The following is a 24020-nucleotide window of genomic DNA, read 5'->3' on the forward strand; positions in this document are numbered from 1 at the left end:
AAAAACCTCTCAGAGATGTGCAATACTCCTCCATTAGGTAGGATTTTAATTCGCTATTTGAGCACTCTGTAAAAATGACAAAAGTTCATATGGACTACCACGCTGATAAAATGTAAATGAATAAACTTTACACACCGTTAACAATTTTTACAAAACTCGCATAATGTAGTATAGATATAATTACGATGTTGTTCTTTACAAAATATGAGAAGCACTGACCTAGGCCTCGAACCTCAGACCACTAGTAGTGAATTTCAAACCACTTGCTAGACTATAACTTCTTTTTAGTTCGTTCACCATCAACCCATTATTGTCCCATTGCTGGGCACGGGTCTCCTCTCAGAATGAGAAGGATTAGGCCATAGTCCAACGCGGTAGCCAAGTGCGTATTGGTAGACTTCACATACCTTTGAGATTTTTATAAAATCTCTCAGGTGTGCAGGTTTCCTCGCGATTTTTTCCTTCTCCGTGATAATTAATTTTTAATACGCACATAATTTTTGAAAAATCAGAGGTGGGATTTGAACCTCGAACCCCTCGATCGAGAGGCCGAGTTTCTTAACCACTAGGTTATCGCTGCTCTTTTTTTTAGTTCGTTATATATTCTTAAACCAACTTTTTGCAATTCCACATGTTCAGAACAAGTCGTGAATGTAACAAGATTCATTCATGGGTTAATTCCAATCTTTCTCTTTCTCACGCGATCGAGGAATGCCTGTACAGTTGCAATGCAAATTCATCTAATCACTTGTACATAATTGACTTTCAATGTTCAGTCATTCGGAGAGCTAATGAGCGGTACGGGGAACCGTACCGCACTATTCTGTAACGAACTTAAAATAGTATCGCGCTAAATACTTAACATCTTTTGGTTACATTGACAATAGATTATCCTGTCAATTGACAATAAGGGAGGAAATACACGAGCGACATTTTATGTTGATGAACGTCGCCGATTTTCGTCGTATGTCGTCAGCGACTATCGTCATCTGTCGACGCTTGTTGCCTGCAAGCGGTGACCGACTTGTATCTCTGTCGCTCGTGCGTTACTTTCCTTAATCGCAATCAAGGAATATGGACAGAAGTAAAACCTTAAAATGAACACCATTAAAAATTATTATCGAAAACGTAACGTATACAATGCATATGAACTATACGTATGTATAGTGGAGATATAAGCCATGTGTACCTCTTTACAGTTTACATTATGAGCATGTCGCTGTCGGGAACCCATCATTTTTCCCTACCAAAAACCGTTCAACGTGTCTAAAGATATTTTCACTTAAAACATGTTCGCTAATGTGTGTGAAGTATACCAAGTCGCACTTATCCAGCGCGGTAGAATATGGCCTAAACCCCTCACTGACAGAAGGCACGTGCCCAGCAGTAACAGGTGTCCGCAGTCAACAGAGATGACAAACCCTCTTATCAAAATAAAGCTATCGAATATCACACATAGCAAAAAATGTTAATTAACATGAACCGTTTATGTAATGCTTATGGTCAACTGAACACTTTCTCTCAGTTTATTTGCACTAACAATAACGTAAGCAGGACCTCTGTTATTTATTGCTTATTTACTTTATGACGTAACAAACTATAAATCTCACCGATTTGTCATTTTAAATGGTTATAGTGTGTAATAGAAATAGCCGCTAAATCTAAGTATATTGCCTGTTCGCAAATTAAATGGTCGGTACAATTTCAAAATATTTTTATGCTTTTAATATTTTTATTTATTCGACACAAAAAATCTACGTATCAATATATTTTGTCTGTGGATTTGTCTCCTCCAGCTTTCCAAGTACTTTACATAGACCGATATTACCGACATAAAATTATTTTCCTTTCGGATATCTAGGATTCTTATGTCAAAACATGATATTAATGTTTCTTTTATTTTGAGAATTTATTGAACTTCATACTTACTCTTTTTTGTTTACTGAGAATTCGTAAAGCCTCGCTGTACACTAATAAAGGCTTACAGATACCCCCAGGGGGTAGCAACCAACTTTGAAAAATACTGGATTAACGGATGCGCAGCTATCCCTGAGGACTAAGCTGGAACGCCTCAGAAAAGTCTTCCTTACCACACCCTTCAAAACGGAACACAGCAGCGCTTAACACTGCTGTTATTACACAGAAATAGGTGTTGCCTTAGACAGGTTTGTATTTATCACGGAGAATCGAGTTCAAATTCCGATTCACACGCAGTTTCTAAGAACTAAATGGCGGTGTTGACGACATCCGCTCGAAGGAAACGCTTCCTTCGTGAGGCAAATCGCTTATTACAACTAATACATACTCGACCACCATAACGCCGTGTCGTACCTGAAACAATTTGCATAACAGTTATTAATTTAGTAATTGCAGTTAGTTAACTTTCCAATGAGACACTTGATCCTAAGAGAAACCAGTCAAGTGGAGATAAAATGATCTGTTAGGCAATTCGCGCACGTTATCAAAAAGAACATTTCTATTACACTATATGTAGTCTGTATTAGTGGCCAAGGCAGTGATAGCCTAGTGGTTAAGTGAGTTTCAAATCCCAGGTACGCACCTCTGATTTCTCGAAGTTATGTGCGTATTCGAAATAATTTTTCACTTGCTAAACGGCGAAGGAAACCATCGTGAGGAAACCTGCATACCTGAGAGATTTATAAAAAAAAATCTCAAAGGTATGTCAAGTCTACCAATACGCACTTGGCCAGCGCGGTGGACTATGGCCTAATCCTTCTCATTATGAGAGGAGACCGTGCCCAGCAGAGAGACGGTAATGGGTTGCTGATGATGATGATTAGTGGCCACAGCATTCCGCGGGCTCTTATTACCTGTATCGAAATTGAACACAGAATAGAACACATATTGAACTTTTTTGTTGTTCTTCATCAGGATCTTGTTGTTGTTCAGAAGATTCCCTTATATGTGTTGGTAGGTAACTAATACACACCACTACCGTCGTAGTCAATCCATTATTATTACAGCTGAGAAAGGATCACCTTTCGGAGTAAGAGGTATTGGGCATAGACAAGTAAGGATTGCTAAAACTTATACTTTTAAGTAATCCAAATAAAGCGACTAAACCACCGCTATATAACTATTTTTTGTACATTTACAATCCTAATTTAAATGTAATAATTGCTGAATATAAATGTCAAGTAAGGGATGTTTAATTAATCATTACTAATTATTATCAGCTATTAATCGAGCGCCATACTTAAAATCATCCAATAAAATGTTATAATGGATACTAAAAATTACAAGTTAATTATTTATGAATCTTAAGAAACGTTTGTAGCTGCCGTAAGATTGATAGGTAATTACTAATTAGTGGTAATAATATAATTACACTATGCATAATTAACTTCTACGGCATTAATGAGGTGTTATGTGAGACGTGACGTCACGAATATTTTGCAAATCAGTACTGGTTTTAGCAATATAACTGAGTTTGAGGTATTTTTTCTGGGTCACTTGGCTATTCAAGATTTTATGACATTTGGAATCATGTGAGTGTCCACTTGAGTATATTTGGGTTAACACCGAATCGGAAACGTGTGGAGAGCAATGGAGAAGCCCAATAGGTAATTAAAATTAATTGCAGTTCGGCTATGGCTGTCTTATTTGAAAAATATATTTTATAATATAATGTGAATAAGTGTTTCATAAAAGCCATGAGAATATCTTGCTTTTTACGACTACTATTACCACTACTACGGCCAAAACAGAATGATGGATTTTAGCAGAAGAGATATCGGAATTATCTAGATCGTGAGAGTGAAATAGGCTTTACTTATAAACTTCGGGTCTCTCTTTAATTTTAAGTCTTTCGTTTCATTCAAAGGCCTTAGCGTTAATTTTTTCTCTTTACAACATTTTCTAAAGGTAACACCTCCCTCATAATGGTAGGGAACATTTATAAGGGCGGAAATCACAGACCCGTATTACCCCACTAAGGTAGTGTCTGAAATGCTCACATAAAAATATGTTTCTACTTAATCCGTGCATTACACATGCCAGACGAAACCGTCCTATTACTTTATGATGACACACGGCTTACTAAAATATTTTTATTGCACCCACATAACAATGCAGCGGTGAATATTCAATGAGCATTAGACATTGCAACACTCTTTGATGGAGACTGGTTAAAATATTTTTGTTTATTGACATGGGTGGTATCGTCAACCCATTACAGTCCCGCTGCTGGGCACGGGTCTCCTCTCAGAGTGAGAAGGATAAGGCCATAGTCCACCGCGCTGGCCAAGTGCGTATTGGTAGACTTCACATACCTTTGATGTTATTGGCATTGAACTAACAAATATTGTGAACATCGGCCATTTACCAGGAGGACTGGGTGTGTCGAGATATCTTTCAACGAACTATTGAATTATTAGGCAGAAATAGGTGCCGTTGTATCCACGAACCATAGATCTAATAATCCACAGTATCATATCCAACTTTAATCCTTAATCAAAAGGTAATCAGTACTCATTTCAACACTTCACAGCTGAGCATTAAGCAAGAAATCATAATTGCATTGCGCACACGTTTCATTAAGCCCACCTGAGTTTAGACAACCTAAATACATAGGTGATATGTTAAGCAACCCGTCGTACTTGTAATTTGGTATGTAAGCGTGATGTTTTGGTTTTAAAATGATTATATTTTAATCATAGGTTAGCATTCTTAAGGATTGAAAGGGGTAAAGACTGGAGTTCAAAATTACTCTAGGAACTGGTTGAATTCGAAAATTTAAATTTTTTGGGAATTAACTGGGACGATGTCGAATTAATGCCTATTTTTTTAGTCGGCTAAAATATATATATTCGCGCAGTGTAAATATTGTGAGACATATTTATCGTAGTTTTAATGTAAATGTAAAAAAATGCATATTATTAAGAATCATTATGATGTTGATTAATAGTTTTAGAGATGGAAATAACTACTAATAACAAATAATATCGTATCCTTATTAAAACGTTTAATTAATATTAAAATGTGACTTTTTATTCACATACTATTAAGTAATTTAAACTAAATTACTCTTAGGGTTATTGTAACACTTTTTGTGTCCCACTGCTTCAACTTTTTTTTATAATATAAGAGTAGCAGACGAGCATGCAGTCCACCTGATGGTAAGTGGCTACTGCCGCCCATGGACATTTGTAATCAACCCCAGATAGGATTAGATATTCCTACCTGATGTCGGCCACAGATGCGCCGCTACCCCTGAGGACTAAGCTGGAACGCCTCGGAAAAGTCTGTGTCCCTTACCACACCCTTCAAACCGGAACACAGCAGCGCCTAACACTGCTGTTATTAGGTAGAAATAGGTGTGGCGCTGGTACCGCCGGAGTCGATCCACAAAGGGTTCTACGACCTTCAACTGCTTCAATTCAACTGACAGTAGCCACAGCACTTGTCCCATCGCTGTAACGAGAACCCACATCTGGGAAAGCCAGCATACTACCACGCTCCAATACAAATTAGTGGAGTTTTACATCAACTTTGGGCACCCATCAACAATTTCGAAAGCGCTTAAAATGTGCACGTCGCTAGCCAAAAATGGTGCAGAGCTCGTGACAGACAGATACGGTTGTTGAAAGCGACCCGATACCCTATATACATTGTTATATAAAGACAGGTTAATTTGTTTCATACCGCGGCATGTTAGCGGTCTTCTTTGGAAGAAGACCAACTATTGAATGCTAAACCGATTTTGTTTTTGATATAATGGGTACCCAATTATTCTTTTATGGCAGCAGTTACGGAGTGGGTAGGGATGCCAAGCGTTAGAAATTAACCGGACATTGTTGGTATTTGCTTCGTTACCGGTCAAATATTGACATATCCAATTTCTCATGTGCGTTAATCTATTTTTTATAATGTAGGAGTAGCAGACAAGCATGCAGTCCACCTGATAGTGGCTACTGCCGTCCATGTCCGTCTGTAACCCACAGAGGCGCCGCTACCCCTGAAGACTAACCTTATTTGCCAGCTAAAGTCCACTCCCGAAAGAAATAGAAAATCTCTTGTGGTGACTTTCCGCATCTTGTCAAAAGATGGCATCAATAATATTTTAGAATAAGGCTATCGAAGAAGTTACTAAGTTTTTGTATATGAGATTCAAAATTCCTAGGCATTACTTAGCGTAAGGCAAGATCTCTTTTTGCCTCAGTAAATAACAAACGTCTATATAATATATTTTGTTCGGACAATAAATGTCCGGTTAATTACATCGGTGAGTCCGACTTTTCTATTTCAAAGCCTGGCAACCCCAATTGTGGTTTACTTGTACATATTTGCACGATATTATGGATCGGGCCCTGTGCTACAATTTAACCAATTTTGATATTACTGCTCAATTAACCATTACATTTTGGGAATGTTAAGAAACTAAATAGTTATAAAGGGTTGTCTCTCGGTTTTATAATTAGATCAGCACTAGATTTTTATGTTAAAGTTGTATTCAATTCGTATCACGAATACTTTATACACATTTACACTTTATACGTAGTACACATAAACTTGTTTCCATTGCGAACCAGGCTAACAAACAAATTCATTTTTTTAGGAAGGCTTTTCTAACCCCTTACGTCAAAAGGGGTGGTATAAAGGTTAAAGTGTGTAGATACACAAGTACAAATACAGATGTATTTCCGTGTGTCATATCGTAGCTCGAAAAAGAATAAAACTGATGTTGATATCATATATTTTGATGTGAAACATCTATAGCCGCACGTAAAACCGATTTCTGGCGTGGCGACGCATGCTATACGATGGTATATATATACAGTCTATATGCAGTAGTGTGTACGGTGTGGCGACGCGTCGCCATGTCGCAAAAATCTTAATATTTTATCATTATGACATATTTAGTTCCTATCACAATATGTTCTTTTCTGCATATTACTTTTACAAAACAATGTCGACATCTGCCAGGCGTCCCGTGACGGCTCACATTTTTTTAAAGAGGTCTTGATCTAGATAATTCTTAGTTATGAATAAAGAAGATATGTTCCGCTGTAAAGAAGATATGTTCTTCTCTTCACTTTAGTTGAATTCAGTGTATTCAGAATTTTTACTCTTACTTTATGCAACATGTCTATAGCGCTACATATCTATAGCGCTATGACAAATATTTAATTGTTATGTCATCTCCGTTCCTAGCAATAAAAACCCAGAATTAATAACTTCGCCCACGTCACCCCGATAATATCAACTACATAGTTTAGCTTAACTAAGATCTTAATACCACCATTACGCTGTGTATGGCGGTTATGGTAATGGCTTATATAATTACATGGACAGAACTCAGCCCTTGCGTGGGTGGCTTTTATGGTAGGACTGCCGGTGTGTCTTTGAGGTTAGTTTATTGCAAGGGTTGGCAGTTATTTTTTATAAGACTGAGTCATAGATTAATAAAGATTATTCACTCCTCATAAGAAAATGTAACCAGTTTTGACAATTGAAATAGTCACTGTCAGCTATTTTCGTATTTGAAAATTTTTAAAAGAATGTAGTTTTTAGAGCATTTACGAATGAAACGACATTTCTCCACACTCTTTATTCGATTTCGCGTTGCACCACTTTACTGCACATGTCGGCAATGTTCCGCGTAAATTCACCATGACAGAGGGAGACGTAATGACTGACAAACAGTCAACCATTTTGCCATTTGTGGCTTTCTTCAATAACAAGGCAATGACATATCTATACTAATCTATGGACTGAAGTGACAAACGAGCACGTCCACTTCATGGCAAGCAGTCATTGCCACTCATCTTTACTGACTCCGCATGTAACTTTGCCACACCTATTTCTGCCTACAGCATTACCGTGTTCCGTCAGATGGGTTTGGTAAGTTTGTAGTAAGTTAGCAAAGCATCGGTAGCCGACTTCAGGTAGGATTCTTATATTCTAAGGACGCTTCTGGGATAAATTACAGATGTTTTGGTGGACTGCATACTCATCTGCTACTCATATATTATAAAAAAATAAAGATTAACTGTATGTTCGTTCGCTACTTCTATATTAAATACTTGATCATCGTATAAGAGTGAGACTGAGAGGAGACCAGTACTAAGCGGGACATTAATAGGTTGACAACAGCTAAGATACAGAATCAGGTACAAATTACCATAAACAACGACATTGGCTGGTTGCGTAGGAAGTAGCCTTTAAAGGGTCACTGAGTTATGACAGGAGTAAGTCATTGTTCAATCCCACGTACGTGAGTTCCGGATTCTACGAGTAGAGGCGCCAGCACTCATATTAGAAATATTATTATTATATTTTAGAGATGTCAATCCTCGTTGTTGAATATCTCTATCATATATATATTTCTATTTTATATATTTTCTGCTCTCATTTAAGGTGTTAAAGAATTCTTATAAGTGTTATACTGCCTCAACAGACCTTCTGCTCTTTCCAATAAGGTAGCGTGATAAACTTAATTTGTTAATTCTGTCTTGGTTTTCATGAATATAAGAATGGTAGGTGGTAGAACCCTTTGTAGTTCGACTCCGGCGGCACCACCGCCACACCTATTTCTGCCTAATAATAGCAGTGCTAGGCGATCACAGATATCCATGGGCGGCAGTAGCCATTTACCATCAGGTGGACTGCATGCTCGTCTGCTACTCCTATATAATAAAAAAATGGGTCTTGGATTCAAGTTTCATGATTTTATTGGCATTAAACTAACAAATATTCTGAACAACGGCCATTTACCAGGAGGACTGGGTGTCTCTAGATATCTTTCAACGAACTATTGAAATTGGCTAAGTCCATTAATTGCAAATAAAAGTTTGTCTTTACCGACATTTAAATGAAAACAAGAAATAATGTTAACTTAAGCCATAAGCGTAGAGTAAGTAACCAATTAGTAAGTAAATATAATTAATATGTACATATTAATGTTCCTAATTATATCCAACGCTTTTTGTTAAGTATATCAGCTTAATTTACATAAAAACTAATTTAAATAAAGACGAGGTAATGATAATATGTGCCATATGAGAAAAAATCGCAAAAATTGTGGCAACGAATTAATATAAACATAATGACTATAATAGAAAATGTAACTCCTACACGTACCTATATAGTTTTACTGGTAGGGTATCACACCCATTTCTATTGTGAAGCAGTTCATACGTTTCGGTGGAAACCGAGGCTGACTGACATATGAGGGGACCACTTTAATTCTTGAAGTGTCAACGCATCGGTGATCGGCGTCAGGTAGAATCCTTGTCCTATATGGAGTTGGTTACAAACGTCGATGTGCAACAGGTACTATTTACCATCAAGTGGACTGCATGCTCGTTTCCTTTTCTTTACCTTCAAAAGGTATCTGACGCCATGGGAGTGACGCCTGGTTATGTGGGACTTTTACCGCACTAAAACCCCCCGGTGGCCGTCCTCGGAACTGGGTAGAGGACTCCGGCATGTCCAAAGGAACGCAACCGGAGTCCTCTTAGCGCATTGCCCCGTCGGGCTCCGCCCAGGTGAGCTTGGTACTCGCCACACCGTCTGGTGTGTACGACGGTATGCGACCACACGTAAAGCCGTCCTTACCGGGGTCGCCGACGGGCGGTTCGAGCTCCCACTCTTTAGTCGCCTCTTACGACAGGCAGGAGATACCGTAATCCTGTTCTACTCCCGGAACTACATGGGACGCCGCGCCGATGGGCGTTATATACGCCCGCGGCGACTCCTCCTCTTTTCCTAATGAAATCTTATAAAGAATATTATATCAAGCTATTTTATCGTATAACAAAATGTTTTCAAAACCGGTTGAAAATCCCCAATCAGATGTTGCGTCTGACACCAAAAGCATGTACCGCCTACACCCAGGCCATATATTAAGGTATTTACAGATTGATAGTAAAAACGCCGTATTTGTTGTATCAAATAAATGGGTCATGAGTGAATTACACTTATGCATTATCAGAATGCAGAGTGGGCAAGAGAGATTCATTCTTGGAGACAAATACATCCTTCAATTAAGGAATATTGCTACATAATGGGCTCTAAAGTGTATTTTAAACTTTAATAAATACGACTCACATTATTATTATGACGATAATAGGTACTACCATGTAACATTCCTTTATTCTCTTTCTTCTATCAAAATCATATATGGCTATGTAAAGTAATCCATTATTTTAAACATAGTTATTATAATCCATCTAAAAATAAAAACAAAGCAAAATATACGCAATATTGAAAAATACTGCAATATTTAAAGCAGTGCCTGATATTGTACAAGTTAATAACATGACTCAACTCAAGATTAAACGCAACAGTCCCAACGCCATCCGTCTGTAAGCGCCTTAACTATTATGGATAGTACGTTTGCTAAAAGAGAAATCCTAGTTCCCATATAAGTTAGTCATAAAGTGTCACGTATCCAGCTAATGGGCCATCTCTAAAATGAATTATAATGTTGACTGGTCAATCGTTTCGAGGACGTCTTCAATTGGTGCCATAATAACCACTTGGTGAAGTAAATATCAGCGTCGTTGAGTCATACCACTTCACTTAAAAATATTTATTGGTTCACTTGTTTTAACTTTTTTTACAAGTGAAATAAAAAACACAAATATCTCTACTCTACTTGAAGCTTATCACAAAAACCCTACAAGTTGTAACGCCTCTTAAGAGGGCCTTTCTGCCTAACCTTCTTCAAATCACAACATCGCGCATACTCTTGCGATAAAGGTCAGAAATGGTTTATAACAGCAGAGTAGACTAGCAAAAGCCAAGCTTTTTTGGGAACTATTTGGAAACAAGGGCCTTTTAGTTACTAAAGTGTTTCTTTTAGTAATTTAACGAAAAAGGGTTACCATGGAGTATAGAACAAAGTCTAAAAGTCGGTAAAAAACAGTAAAATTGATTGTGATCTATTTTAAGGTCGCGGACCGCGAGTTGCCGACCCCTAAGTATTAACTTAATTGATTTAATTATTTTTTTAATTGAATTATTTACAAGGAATTCCTACTAATCTCCACATAAAAATGAATTGAAAATAAAATAAAATCATGTTAAACATAACGACATTACTTTTAATGAGCTTTAGACACTAGAGCATCATTAGTACTTCATAAAGATAGCTTTATAAGATCAAAGCGCTAAAGGTGATCTGGATGAAGTACTAGGAATACATAAATACAAAGAGACCATTCATATCTCGCAGATATTTCAAGGGCTTACAGATAGAACGTCCCACTTGACTAATGCGAACATTCTCACGCGAACGTTGTGCTAAATGCTCTTCAAAAGATTAGTTGATCTTGAATTGTCTTAAGTATGTACTGTAAGACGCAGATTGTTATTTTAAAACAGTGTTATATTTGCTGGCAGTCATAAACAAAAACATTTTAAAAGATTAAAAAAGGAAAATATGCAATCTGCACTATTTTGGCCACAAAAAATCTACATAATTATACTCATCGGAGTTTTCTTATAAAATCGTAATATTAGTGAGTTATTTCTACAATCCCTTGCTTTATGCTTGCTTGGTGGAAACCATATGCATTAACGGCGAAGAAAAACATCATAAGGAAAACCCCATGCGTGAGATATTTAAAAACGTTCCCAAAAGTATGTGAAGATTACCAATATGCAACTAGCCAGATCCAGCGCGGTGGACTATGGCCTAATCCTTCTCATTCTGAGAGGAGACCCGTGCCCAGCAGTGGGACAGTAATGGGTTGATGATGATGATGAACTAGCCAGAGCTGTGACCTAAACCCATCTCATCCAGCTAGGAGACCTGTGTCGAAAAGTGGGCCTGTAATAGGTTGACCACGTCTACAAAATTATTATTATTTGGTATCCCTTTGGTAAGGTGACTTCGATTCAGTTTATATACAAAGACTTCAAAACTACCAGATTTGATTCCTGACTGTGTAGGCACCTTTCAGAATAATCTGATGTTATTGTTTTGTGTGTGTCTGTGTCAATGTCACACATAAATCCCAGTGTAGGTGTTAGTAAAGCGTTAAATTATTGATTTACAATTCTTGTTACCGGTACAATTGGTTTATTATCATAAGGTTGTACTTTATTATTGTTCTGAATGGATTAATCTAGGTCAGTTGATGATACGATAATTCGCAGAGACAATACACTAGTACAGAGCTTCTCAAAGTTATAATTACAAGTACCCCTATTAGATTTTTAAAACGACGACTAAGCTGTTTACTTACTAAAACATAATAAGGTACTTCTACAAACGAAAAATCGTTATGGTTTCACTATTTGTACTTTTTAGTTAATTAATAAAATAGTAATTAAAATTACAATATAAGGTAATAGCACGTACAATATAATATACAATACATTTACATAGAGTTTTAGATACATGTTATAAAGAAATGTGATGTCTGGGACTGTTTTCTTGTCGTAAATTTAATTTAGTTTATGTCAATTTTAGTCTTATAAATAAACGTTAGCTAGGCAGCAACTACGTAACTTTAGTCGCGCGCGTGTACCCCTAATATTGATCGAGTGCCCCAAGGGGTACGTACGCCCCACTTTGAGAAACACTGCACGTATGATGCACTGTATGATATCCACACAACAATGCTCGTTTGTATGCAGGTCAAGAACTTCGTTTGTTATTCAATTCTCATAACATTTGTTTAAAGCGAACACCGATTACTGTGTACGATATGAAAATATTGTTTGGAGTTTTGAGAAGTGTGTCTTTCGGGAATGGGCGGACTGTTTGATGGCTTTAGATGTGATTCTTTCGAAAATATTATTCAAGTTGCATATAAGTAGTTTAAGTTTTAAATTATGTGACGTGTCCGGTCGGAGAGGAGAAATTTAAAGAAGTATGTGCCCAAGACCGATAAAGATTGATATGTGATTGTATTCTGTTGTTTATCATACAAACACATTCTAACGGAACAGGCGAAAACATTAGTATAGCATTTTATGCGGTTTTTTGTCGTAACCAATTCTGCATAACTACCAAGATATCAGAGGTCGGCCACAGAAGCGTTGGTAACCCTAAGGACTAAGAAGAAACGCCTTGGATAACTATGTCTCTCTTAGCACATCCTTAAAACCGGAACGCAGCAGAGGTTAAGATTAACACTAGTTATTAGACAGAAATTTAACATTTCTGACGCAGTGACACCTTAAGAGTCGAATCACAAAGGGCTCTACCTACAAAAGGCGTTGGAACCTTTAAAATGTCTTACGTAGAAATAATTAAGCTTTCAAAAAACCAAAACCCCATCCAAATCGAATCAGTAGGGTTTGAAAAAATCGCGAACATACAAGCTTACATACGTATATAGCTATCCAATACAGAACCTCCTTTTGAAGTCATTAAACAAAACAAGTTATAATCTTGCTCCTAAGAAGTTTTAAAACATCAAAATCGACAAATTTGGTCACAACAACTTCATTATAACTAAAAAGTGTATTTCAGGCTTTAAAACCCAAGGTTATACCAAATTAGGTTAATAAATTGTGAACGCTGAGGTGCGGCTTTGGGCTCAGTTAGATTAGGATTTGTTCACAGTGAGTTTATATTATTATTTTATACATATAAGCAATAAACGCCTAGTGGTTAAGAAACTCGGCCTCATGATGAAGGGGTCCGAGATTCAATTCCAGGCACGCACCTCTGATTTCCAAAGTTATGTGCGTATTAGATACTAGCTGACCCGGCAAACTTTGTACCGCCACAAAATCTATTTATCAAACATATTTCATATAAAATATAGCCTATGTTACTCGTGGATAATGTAGCTTTCGAATGGTGAAAGAATTTTTAAAATCGGTCCAGTAGTTTTTGAGCCTATTCATTACAATCAAACAAACAAAGTTTTCCTCTTTATAATATTAGTATAGATTCATTATCACTTGCATAAACGGTGAAGGAAAACATCGTGTGGAAACTTGCATACCTGAGAAATCATCAAAAAAAAAACCAAAGGTATGTGAAGTCTACTAATACGCATAATACTTGGCCAGCGCGGTGGTCTATGGCCTAATCCTTCTCATTCTGAGAGGAGACCCGTGCCCAGCAGTGGGACAGTAACGGGTTCATGATGATTAATTTATATTATTTCTGAGGTCGGTATGCGTGATTTATGTGTCCTTGTATATTGTTATTAGAGAAATACAGTAATGCTAAGTTTCCTAAGTAACTTTTTATTAACAATATATAATAATTAACTTCACGAATCATTAAAGTTAATTATAATTTATTATAATAAAAAATCAATTTCAATTATAATTGTTGTGTATACTAATATTCTTCTTTACAATATAAAAGTATCAAACTAGCTAGATGGGTGTTATTGAAAATCTGTAATCAACCCATCAGTTAAGATAGATTTTTGAAGTTGGCCACAGATTTAATTAACTTGTTTCATTAAAGGCTCCAATGAAATATAGTCAGTTTTTTTTCCAAAATCGGTTACTATTTTAAATCATTTTGAATTACTTTATTTATCACTAGCTGACCCGGCAAACTTTGCACTGCCTCAAAATCTATTTATCAAATATATTTTATATAAAATATAGTATATGTTACTCGTAGATAATGTAGCTTTCGAATGGTGAAAGAATTTTTAAAATCGGTCCAGTAGTTTTTGAGCCTATTCATTACAACCAAACAAACAAACAAAGTTTTCCTCTTTATAATATTAGTGTAGAAAACAAATTCACTATCTCGATTTATTACCACATGTTTCAAATCAGAACATATCAATATAAACACAATATTAACTTCAATACGAACAAACCGGTGCCTACAAAGGGCTTGAACTTACATTCCTAACTTAATTTGACCTTTGTCTCATATGCACAAGCCCTTACATTCTAAAGCCGTCAAATAATCGCATGAAACGAATATGACGTAAGCCCTTGACACGATGTATTAAGTTATTGAAATTAATTACACTCGCATGTCTGTGCCTATTTCGTGGTAATGAAAAGTTTTGGCTAATGTATAAATAATTGAAGGATAAGTCACCGATGGATAATTGTTGTATTGTTTTAAAAATAGACTGAAAGTAAGCGCAAATACGATTGAAGTTTTTTTTAATAGAAGTAGCAAAGGTATGCGGTACACCTGATAGTGTGAAGGTGGTAGAACCGTTTGTGGTTCGACTCCGGCGGCACCACCGCCACACCTATTTCTACCTAATAACAGCAGTGTTAGGCGCTGCTGTGTTCCGATTTGAAGGGTGTGGTAAGGGAGACAGACTTTTTCGAGGCGTTCCAGCTTAGTCCTCAGGGGTAGCAGTGCATCTGTGGCCGACCTCAGGTGGGAATTGATTACAGTTGATTACAGATGTCCATGGACGGCAGTAGCCACTTACCCTCAGGTGGACTGTATGCTCGTTTGCTACCCCTATATTATAAAAAAAAGTGGCTTCTGCCGCCCGTGTACATCTATAATGAACTCCAGATATGATCCTTAACCGAGACTGGTCACTTATACCCTTTCAAGCAAAAGTACCGGGATGACCGAGATTTGCTAGCTAGATCGATTTATCGCCCCCGAAACTCCCTAAATATAAAATTTCAAGAAAATCGTTGGAGCCGTTTCCCAGATCGTTATAGGTACATACAAGAATTGCACGTTTAAAGGTATTAGATACAGTTTCATTAAGATTCAGATTATACTTTTGTTATATATTTGTACACTTTATAAATAAATAAACATAATTGTGAGTATCAAGAAACCTTTCAGTTTTCTTTAACTTTTGTAGATCGTTTTGTGTCTGTACACAAACCGTGTTTAATTAGATTAGTAGATATAATATTACTCACCAGAGATTGGTGCTGTGGTAATGTAATACGATATGATTAAGGGATGATTTACCTTATTTGTAGTAAAGTATTTCAGTTATTGACTAAGAGTTATCTAAAAATATCTTAAAAGTTTGTAAAGTTTAATAATTCGCTCTTGGTCAGTACGATAGACTCATATTTAAGAAGAGATCTGTGCCCAGCTGTGGGAAAATAAAGGTTGACGACGATACGATATAAATGTTCTAGGGCCATTAACATCAAAATATTGTTAATTTTCCCGTAACATCGAATTTCAAAACAGACCACTTTATACTTACGAAACCCACTTACTTTTCTTTGAAGGATTCATTACAATCATCTCCATAACAACAATTAACTGCCAGAGAAATTCCCAACAACAATTACACAATTATGTTGTTGTTGTCAAAAAACTCGGCTTATTTAGACATCACTCGATATAATTTCGTATCATGCAACGCATCGTGATAAATATCGAACGTGTTATTAACGTCATTACCGATATTATAGGTTAGGAACAATGCGTGGAAAGCGGAATGCGTTGCATGCATATGCATATGCATATGCATATGCATTTGATGTAGGAGAACACTTGACGGGTATGAGAAAATACGTTTCGTTAAATCAATGCATTATTTACAGATTATAAATTGCTTACTGGTTACTCGGATTTCTATACGTATTACTGATAGTGCATTAGATTATAATAATATTATCTATACAATAAATAATATTGTATTAAATAACAGAATAATAACGCATAGCTTAAGGGTCTAAAATTGTGAAGTTTTTTATAATACAACGTACATTCATAAAGAGGGTGGAATTTTTAAAAATCCTGAAGAAGTTAAAAACCCTAACTTACCTATCCCATACGAAAATTTGTTATGGATAAAGTTCACGTAAGTAATAAACTGTAAATTACAACAAAGCAGTGATAGCCTAGTGGTTAAAAAACGCGGCTTCTCGATCGAGGGGTCCGAGGTTCAAATCCCAGGCACGCACCTCTGATTTTCAAATTTATGTGCGTATTAGAAATTAATTATCACTTGCTTAAACGGTGAAGGAAAACATCGTGAGGAAACCTGCATACCTGAGAGATTTATAAAAAAAATCTTAAAAGTATGTAAAGTCTACCAATACGCACTTGGCCAGCGCGGTGGACTATGGCCTAACCCTTCTCATTCTGAGAGGAGACCCGTGCCCAGCAGTGGGACAGTAATGGGTTGATGATGACTTAAAAGTATACCATAAGTTACCTCTATTTACCAAATTAGCTTAAAACGACCGAAACAATTATTAAAAAGATTACATACTGCTCATCTTAAATTGAGAATTCTTAAATTTTCATTTCAACATTCATCGCATAAAACAAACACATAAAAATATTTTAGATAAATGAACAAACAGTGAATTCCATGTTCTAATAAATACGATTTCGAGAACAATTTTGATTTTAATATAATCTCAGCCCGCTGACACAGTTATGTAAATCAAATTAATTGAACTAAACCGCTATATAAATAACAGAGAAAATAGTAATTGAATCACTTATTTACTATGTTATGGCCACAAGCATCCTGATCGCAATCACGCCACCTGTTCCGGTCTACAAAGCAAGTGTACTCGTAAAAGAGACAGTAACCACTGCGCACGCGCACCGCACACGCCGTGGCTTACATACATCTGCAACTTCGACCTTACTGGTTTCATAAACTGCGAATATGGAGAGAGCTATGCTCGGTATTTCCCTACGCGACAGAATCTGTAACGAGGAAATCCGTAGGCGAAAGAAACTTACCAACATAGCTCTCAAAATAAGCAAGCTGAAGTGGCAATGGGCACATAGTTCGTAGGACAGACAACCGATGAGGTAGAAGTAGAAAGGTCCTCGAATGGAAACAACGTCTCGGCAAAAGGAGCACAGGACGCCCCTTGACCAGGTGGACGATGTCCTGAAGCAGACGGCGGGTAACCGCTGGATGCAGACGGCTCAAGAACGGTCGGAGTGGCGCAAATTAGGGGAGGCCTATGTCCAGCAGTAGACTCGTAAAGGCTGGATGGATGGATGGAATATGGTTTGTGCAAAACTGAACTACACAGATTATAGATAGACCCCTATTAAAAACGTAGATAGGTAATAAATGTTTGAAAAGTAGCATATGAAATACGGATTAATTATCCCATGTGAAGTATACGTTTATCTCTTTTTGCGCATTCATTTATACGTGCTATCCTAGTTTTTAATAGTGGTATATCAAACGTCATCAACCCATTATTATCCCACTGATGGGCACGGGTCTCCTCTCAGAATGAGAAGGATTAGTCCATAGTCCACCGCGCTGGCCAAGTGCGAATTGGTAGACTTCACATACCTTTGAGATTTTTTTTTATAAATCTCTCAGGTATGTACGTTTCCTCGCGATGTTTTCCTTCACCGTTTAGCAAGTGATAATTAATTTCTAATACGCACATAAATTGGAAAAAATTAGAGGTGATTGGAACCTCAGTCGAGAGGCCAAGTTTTTTAACCACTAGGCTATGTGGAAAACTTATCAGTTTTCGAAAAGCACCCCACGCTTTATTCACTATTATACTATTTACTGTCCCCTAAATTGATTTCTAGATTGAAAATTATTTTATACTTTTTAGTTGATTTTATCATAAAAGCGTGTTTTTTTAGTTTTTTGAACTATACTTATTATTACCTAAACTACATACAAACTTCTTGGCGTAATTTTCAAGTTATGATATGGGACTTTTAGAAAACCATCAATAGTAGCAACTCCTCTCAAGGTTGAAAATTTCTGTGAATGTGTTTAAATTACTAGTTTGGATTTACATTTTATTATATTTTTTTTTATACTTTTACAAAAGAAAATAACAATTACAGTAACAAGATCTAGAAAATATCACACCTATAGGTCTAAAAATTGTAGACAATAAATGTGATGGGACACTCCGAAGTTTTCCGATCGCAGCATCACTAATATTCAATCCTCTTCGCATATCATGGCAAAATATTATTATTTGTTTGATAACGAAAAATATATGAGAAACTTGACTATCTTCCACAGGAAGTCATACCACAGGGATAAACGAAACGAAGGACGAAAGATCTTTAACAAATAACATCGAGTAATGATTAATATTTATTTTAAACATCAATGAAACACAGCAACTTCCCTGAAAACACCATTTCCTCAATCAAGTATATTTGCAAGCCAACGCAAATATGACTAAGACTACATGGAAAGCTCATTACTGAGTACACTTCCTCGGACTTCGGACTACCTAATTTAGGTGCTTACCTCAAGTTATTTGCTCGGCGCTGCGGCAAGACATTTTTACGAAATTATTCCTCACCTGAAACAAAAAAGAATAAATATGAGACTTGGTTAAATTATACTTGTAAAATAGTAATGCTATTTTATTACAAAATCCGCAGGTTTAAAGTGTTACAGATGACACTTAATGTTCGTTGCTCAATGCAAACAAACTTAAGATAAAATTTGCTTAATACGCGAACTTAGTAATCTTCATACGTTCAATGATAAGTGAAAGGGTCCAAAGGCAACATATGCCACAGTTAAGAGACCAAAAACTTGTCCTTGATTTTCCTTACGATCCGTAGGGATAAAACAATCAAAGCAATTTTTTGTTGTCCGGCCAAAAAGCAAATCCTTTTAACCATATGAGAGCTTAGGAGAAAATTTAGTTATTGTCACTCCCACAACTCAGAAGAATCCAACGGCACCTCATAAGTGTTAAAATACTTCGAGGAGTTTATAATACAGGGCGTGCAAAGAAATGAGATATACATAAATACATAATAATAATAAAAATCTTTATTTATCTCTTCACAAATAATACTTACGCTTGATAATCATTACTGGCAATCTGATAAAAATATAAGTTTAAGTAATGGGACAGTGACAGTGGAATTGCTTCGTCTAATCCTACAACCAGTCATAAAGGGAGATTACCAGATACCAGATTACCAGTACATGCGATTATCAGAAATAATAACAATAGTACAACAATATTAAAATGCTAAGCAAAATCCAAAAAAAATATTATGCAAGTCCCTATCACTTATGCACCGCGGTCAGTGGTATTTCTACTCGAAAATATTTGTTTAACATTTGCGGTTGAAAGCAATTTAAAATTTCTCAACTCAAATTATGTAATTTACGGGTCCGGCAGGTTCCATCTTTTTGTCGCTGATTGCTTGCATAACATCACATAAGTGCAATGTCGCATACTCAAATGTCATTCACATAAGGCAAGAGCCACATGAACGTCTTTGTCGCTTAAGGCAAGAACAGACGGGCCAGAAAATATCGGTAGGTTTGGCTTAAATGTCATTTACATAAGGCTCGAACTGCATAGGCGTTTTGGCCGATATTAAAAAGGAAAAGGCTGGCAATCGACATCATAGCAGTAATAACATTAAAATTAATAAACATAACAAGAGTTCATAGTAAATAAGTTTTGAAAAAAGAATTTAACAAAATGACAGTTTTAACGGGCAACCGAGCAATAGATGTAACGTTTAAAACGAAAACTTTTAAAACTAACACTCTAGTCCAAGCTTCTGTTGAAGCAAAATTGTTAATGGTATTCCATTTCTCTTACATTCCCTTAAAAACCGTCTCATGTAACCTGAGCCTAAGAACCGTTTACTTGATACCATATAAGTATACGCAATTTTGCATAACTTTCTCCATTTTGAATAATCGAAATATTGATGCATGAGGACATTCTGGTATTTGAAATTTGGCAATCAAATGTTAAATTGTCCATAAATTAATCAAATTTAATTTGCATACCCATAAAGAAGTCGGTGTGTTGATACTCAAGTTGATAAACAGAGTAAATGTCAAATTATTTATATATTATAAATTATTTATATTTTAAAGAGCCGATATTTTCAGATGACCACAATAAGAGAGTTCGATCGTAAGAACCAGTGGAAGCCCCAGGATTTTCGTTCCACATTGTCTCTAGCTAAGGGTAAGCTTTGTGGAAAATATTATCGTCTTCGAGTAAGCCAGCGAAATAAAAAAAAAAACGAAATAAGTCACATCCGTGAAAATGTAAGAATATTTCTCAATTTTGTCGCTTCCTAAAGGTCACCAGGTAAGGTAAGGTAACCTTTATTACTTTGGACCACAGTTACATTAAATTCAATAAGGATTATAAATAACACCAAAAAAACTTGTTTTCTTATTCTATTACTAGACCGGGCATCTTGACTTGTTGAGAAATTCAGTTAGTTTACCATGTTTGCAAAGTACGAATTGGTCGGCTTCATATAGCTTTGAGAAAATTGACATAAGAGAACTCTCAGACATATTGATTGACTTGTAATGTTTTCCTTCACCGTTAAAACAAGTAAGCATTGATTCGTACTACACACATTAACTTAAAATCAATTACGAAGCACAAGTATGAGGTTCCATTATTGGGCGCTTATCAAAAATGATATGTTCGCTGGTAGTAAAGACAGTTATAGTATTTACATGGAATTGCTTAAGTAGTTTTTCCCGTTCCAAATTTAAAATAGGCGTGCTGTATTTAAACTTTTGCGGAAGTGTCGTAAAATGAAAATTTATACAAAAACTTGACACACTTAAAAATAAACTCAAAAAATTATATCCGAGAAGAGTTCCTAATCCCTGCGACTAAATTGAAACAGCAAGAAAAACTGATCGAAAAAATATTACTCGTGATCCGCTAAAATCGCAATCTATCTTCCGATTGGCGTTGTCATCGATTTTTTGTACACTGCAATGTTTGCGGTTGATCGTCCCGTCGATCGATTAATCGATTGATCGGTCGCACAAAAACCGGATTAAACCGGTGGACCGTGAAATTGCCGCCTCTGCTATGCGTTGAGAACGAGTAATTAAAACAGTTGTACCGAAGTTTCGTATTACTCGACGATTTGTAAAATTGATTAACACACGGAGGATTTATTAGCGATGTTGAAATTATTGAAGGCAATTGAGGTGATCTAATTGTCTGACATAAATATGAACACGCATGGTAAAAATGAATGAAATTGAATTCATATGAACACATAAAAGATAGAAATAATGCATACTTTATTTTTTGCAAGAAGAAGTTGCGTGCAAATAATTTAATTTATGAGTCTTCAAAAAGATTTTAATTCAGTAAATGCCACGGCTGGAAAATCCGAACGATGGCACTGATTTTCAATTTAAAGACACGATTATCCTATTCATATGACCCGATTCTAATATTCTCTACGATTATACCAGAAATATAGTAGAGTTAAAATATTTAAGTTATCAAGAAAACAGTCCACAAAATATAAACTACTATAAAACGCATTTTTATATACTTCTACGACATACCTACTCGTATGTATGAAAAATTAAAAAAATAATCAATTAAATCGAAATGTTTTTAACATAAGAGACAATATTTTCGCTTATAAATGTTTTATTTCGCGGAAAATATTCGTTTCGTTAGTGATTTGCAACAATAAGGAAGTAAATAATATTACGAATGAACAAAAGTAAAAAATGCTTGCGCAGTATTTCATGCATTTATAAACATTTAGTTATTATTATATCACGTTCGTCGTCCAGTAGTCTACACTGTAATCATATCCATAATATAGTTTAAAATAAACACTAACTGTGAAACAATTTAAACTATTGAGTCCTGTCACTCTAGAAAAATATTTTGTTTTTATAATAAAATAGAGAACTAAGAGAAAATTCATGAAATTTCATCTTGTCAGGGCTCTAAATTGATAATACCTGAAAGAATATACTGTGAGATTGAAAATGGAATAAAATCTATCATGTATAATGACCATCTAGAAATCGGTGAGCAAATTGACAATTGTTATGCCGACGACTCCTCGATCCACCTCCTCATCAAAGACGCCTTCCACATTTCCACCAATAAGATAATTTCTCCAAACTGATTCTATCAATATTTTTTACGTGCGACCTGACAGTCACCATCGTCATGTTCTTATCATCACCTATTCTTCCCTCGATGATCCCCATCAAAACGACTAAGTCCAATATCATATAATATTATTTCAAGAATACTTTGAATGGCGTCATAAGGAAATTCCACACCCTGCAGATGCAGACAGAACCAGGACATTAATGACACTAGACCTTTAAACGAACGTTTACGGAGACAATTATTCCGGTCCATAAAGACAATATCTGCACGCCTGCTATCTTATCAAAGCGGTTGGACGATGTTTATCATAACAACTTTCGCTGATCCAACCACTTTCCACTTGATGCCCTTAGAGGATTAACCAAAGTAACTGTATGAGGTACCTACGTGATACGTTACAGGAGGTCTTTTTTGATGTTCTCTGCTATGTAGAAAACAAATCTTAATGTATAAGAGCAGAACTTGTCGCATAACTATTGTAGAAGTGCATGATGCAGCAATGTATGGTCTTCTTTTACTCTTAACTTTCAGACTTACGTAGCGTTCAAAAACGATTTTTGGTTATAAGAAAAAGTGAGTTGAAAAATTGCTACATTATTGTATAGGCTGTTTTATGTAAAGATTCAGATTTTTTGTGTCCTTTTTTTTCTTCTAAATTACGAACCTCGCTAATGTCGTTTACTTCACATATCCGACATCGATCCAAACCATTTGTTTTATTCTAAAATCTAACTTACAAGTGTTACAACTTTACTAAATGCTTGTTTGATATAGCGCCACTTTATAAGGTGGTCAATTTTACACAAACAGCTTTGCTCACTTTTCACCTGATGACCATAAAAGGGCATAAGTGACGCAGGCCACTTAGGCTCCGGCGCCACTAACATTATCATTAAAGGGACTTGAATACACTGGAAAATCTAGAAACTATATTCTGTCTTCATTTGATATGGTATAAATTGCAATAAGCCAGCTTTTAATATCTGGTTTCAAGTGCTACTAAAATCAGTCGTAAATAGGCAATATTGCATTAAGACCCGTTAATTATTAAACCTACTGTGTTATTGAATAATGGTAATTGTACTGATATTATTCTTATGCAACAAAGTATCGAAAATTATTGAATTGGTTTAAATATTTTACCATATAAAGCTGCATTTGTATGTTGTCCATAAACTCTTAGATTCGTCCCGTACCAAAGCACAGAAAATTTTATGTTTTTTTCTATGCTACCCCTGTTTTCATTTACTGCTCTTATC

At 35.9% G+C, this 24020-nt stretch overlaps 1 protein-coding gene across 5 annotated transcripts in view; it reads right to left on the reverse strand.

Annotated features, from left to right (window-relative positions):
- The window catches only part of Pif1A (PFTAIRE-interacting factor 1A), a 177948-nt gene that overhangs the window by 88134 nt on the left and 65794 nt on the right, over positions 1-24020 (reverse strand). The window contains exon 2 of one of the 5 annotated variants that reach the window (XM_073076790.1): positions 19119-19173. The exons of 3 other annotated variants lie outside the window; for them this stretch is intronic. The gene's annotated coding sequence lies outside the window, so the exon portion shown is untranslated. Of the gene's footprint in view, positions 1-2305; positions 2340-19118; positions 19174-24020 lie in introns of those variants that run through there. One more of the 5 variants, XM_073076791.1, reaches the window with a different exon arrangement.

The sequence above is a fragment of the Epargyreus clarus genome, unplaced genomic scaffold (genome assembly GCF_041222505.1).
Source record: "Epargyreus clarus isolate Ecla_fem2 unplaced genomic scaffold, WU_Ecla_fem_2.2 ptg000009l, whole genome shotgun sequence".
NCBI classification, from domain to species: Eukaryota; Metazoa; Arthropoda; class Insecta; order Lepidoptera; family Hesperiidae; genus Epargyreus; species Epargyreus clarus.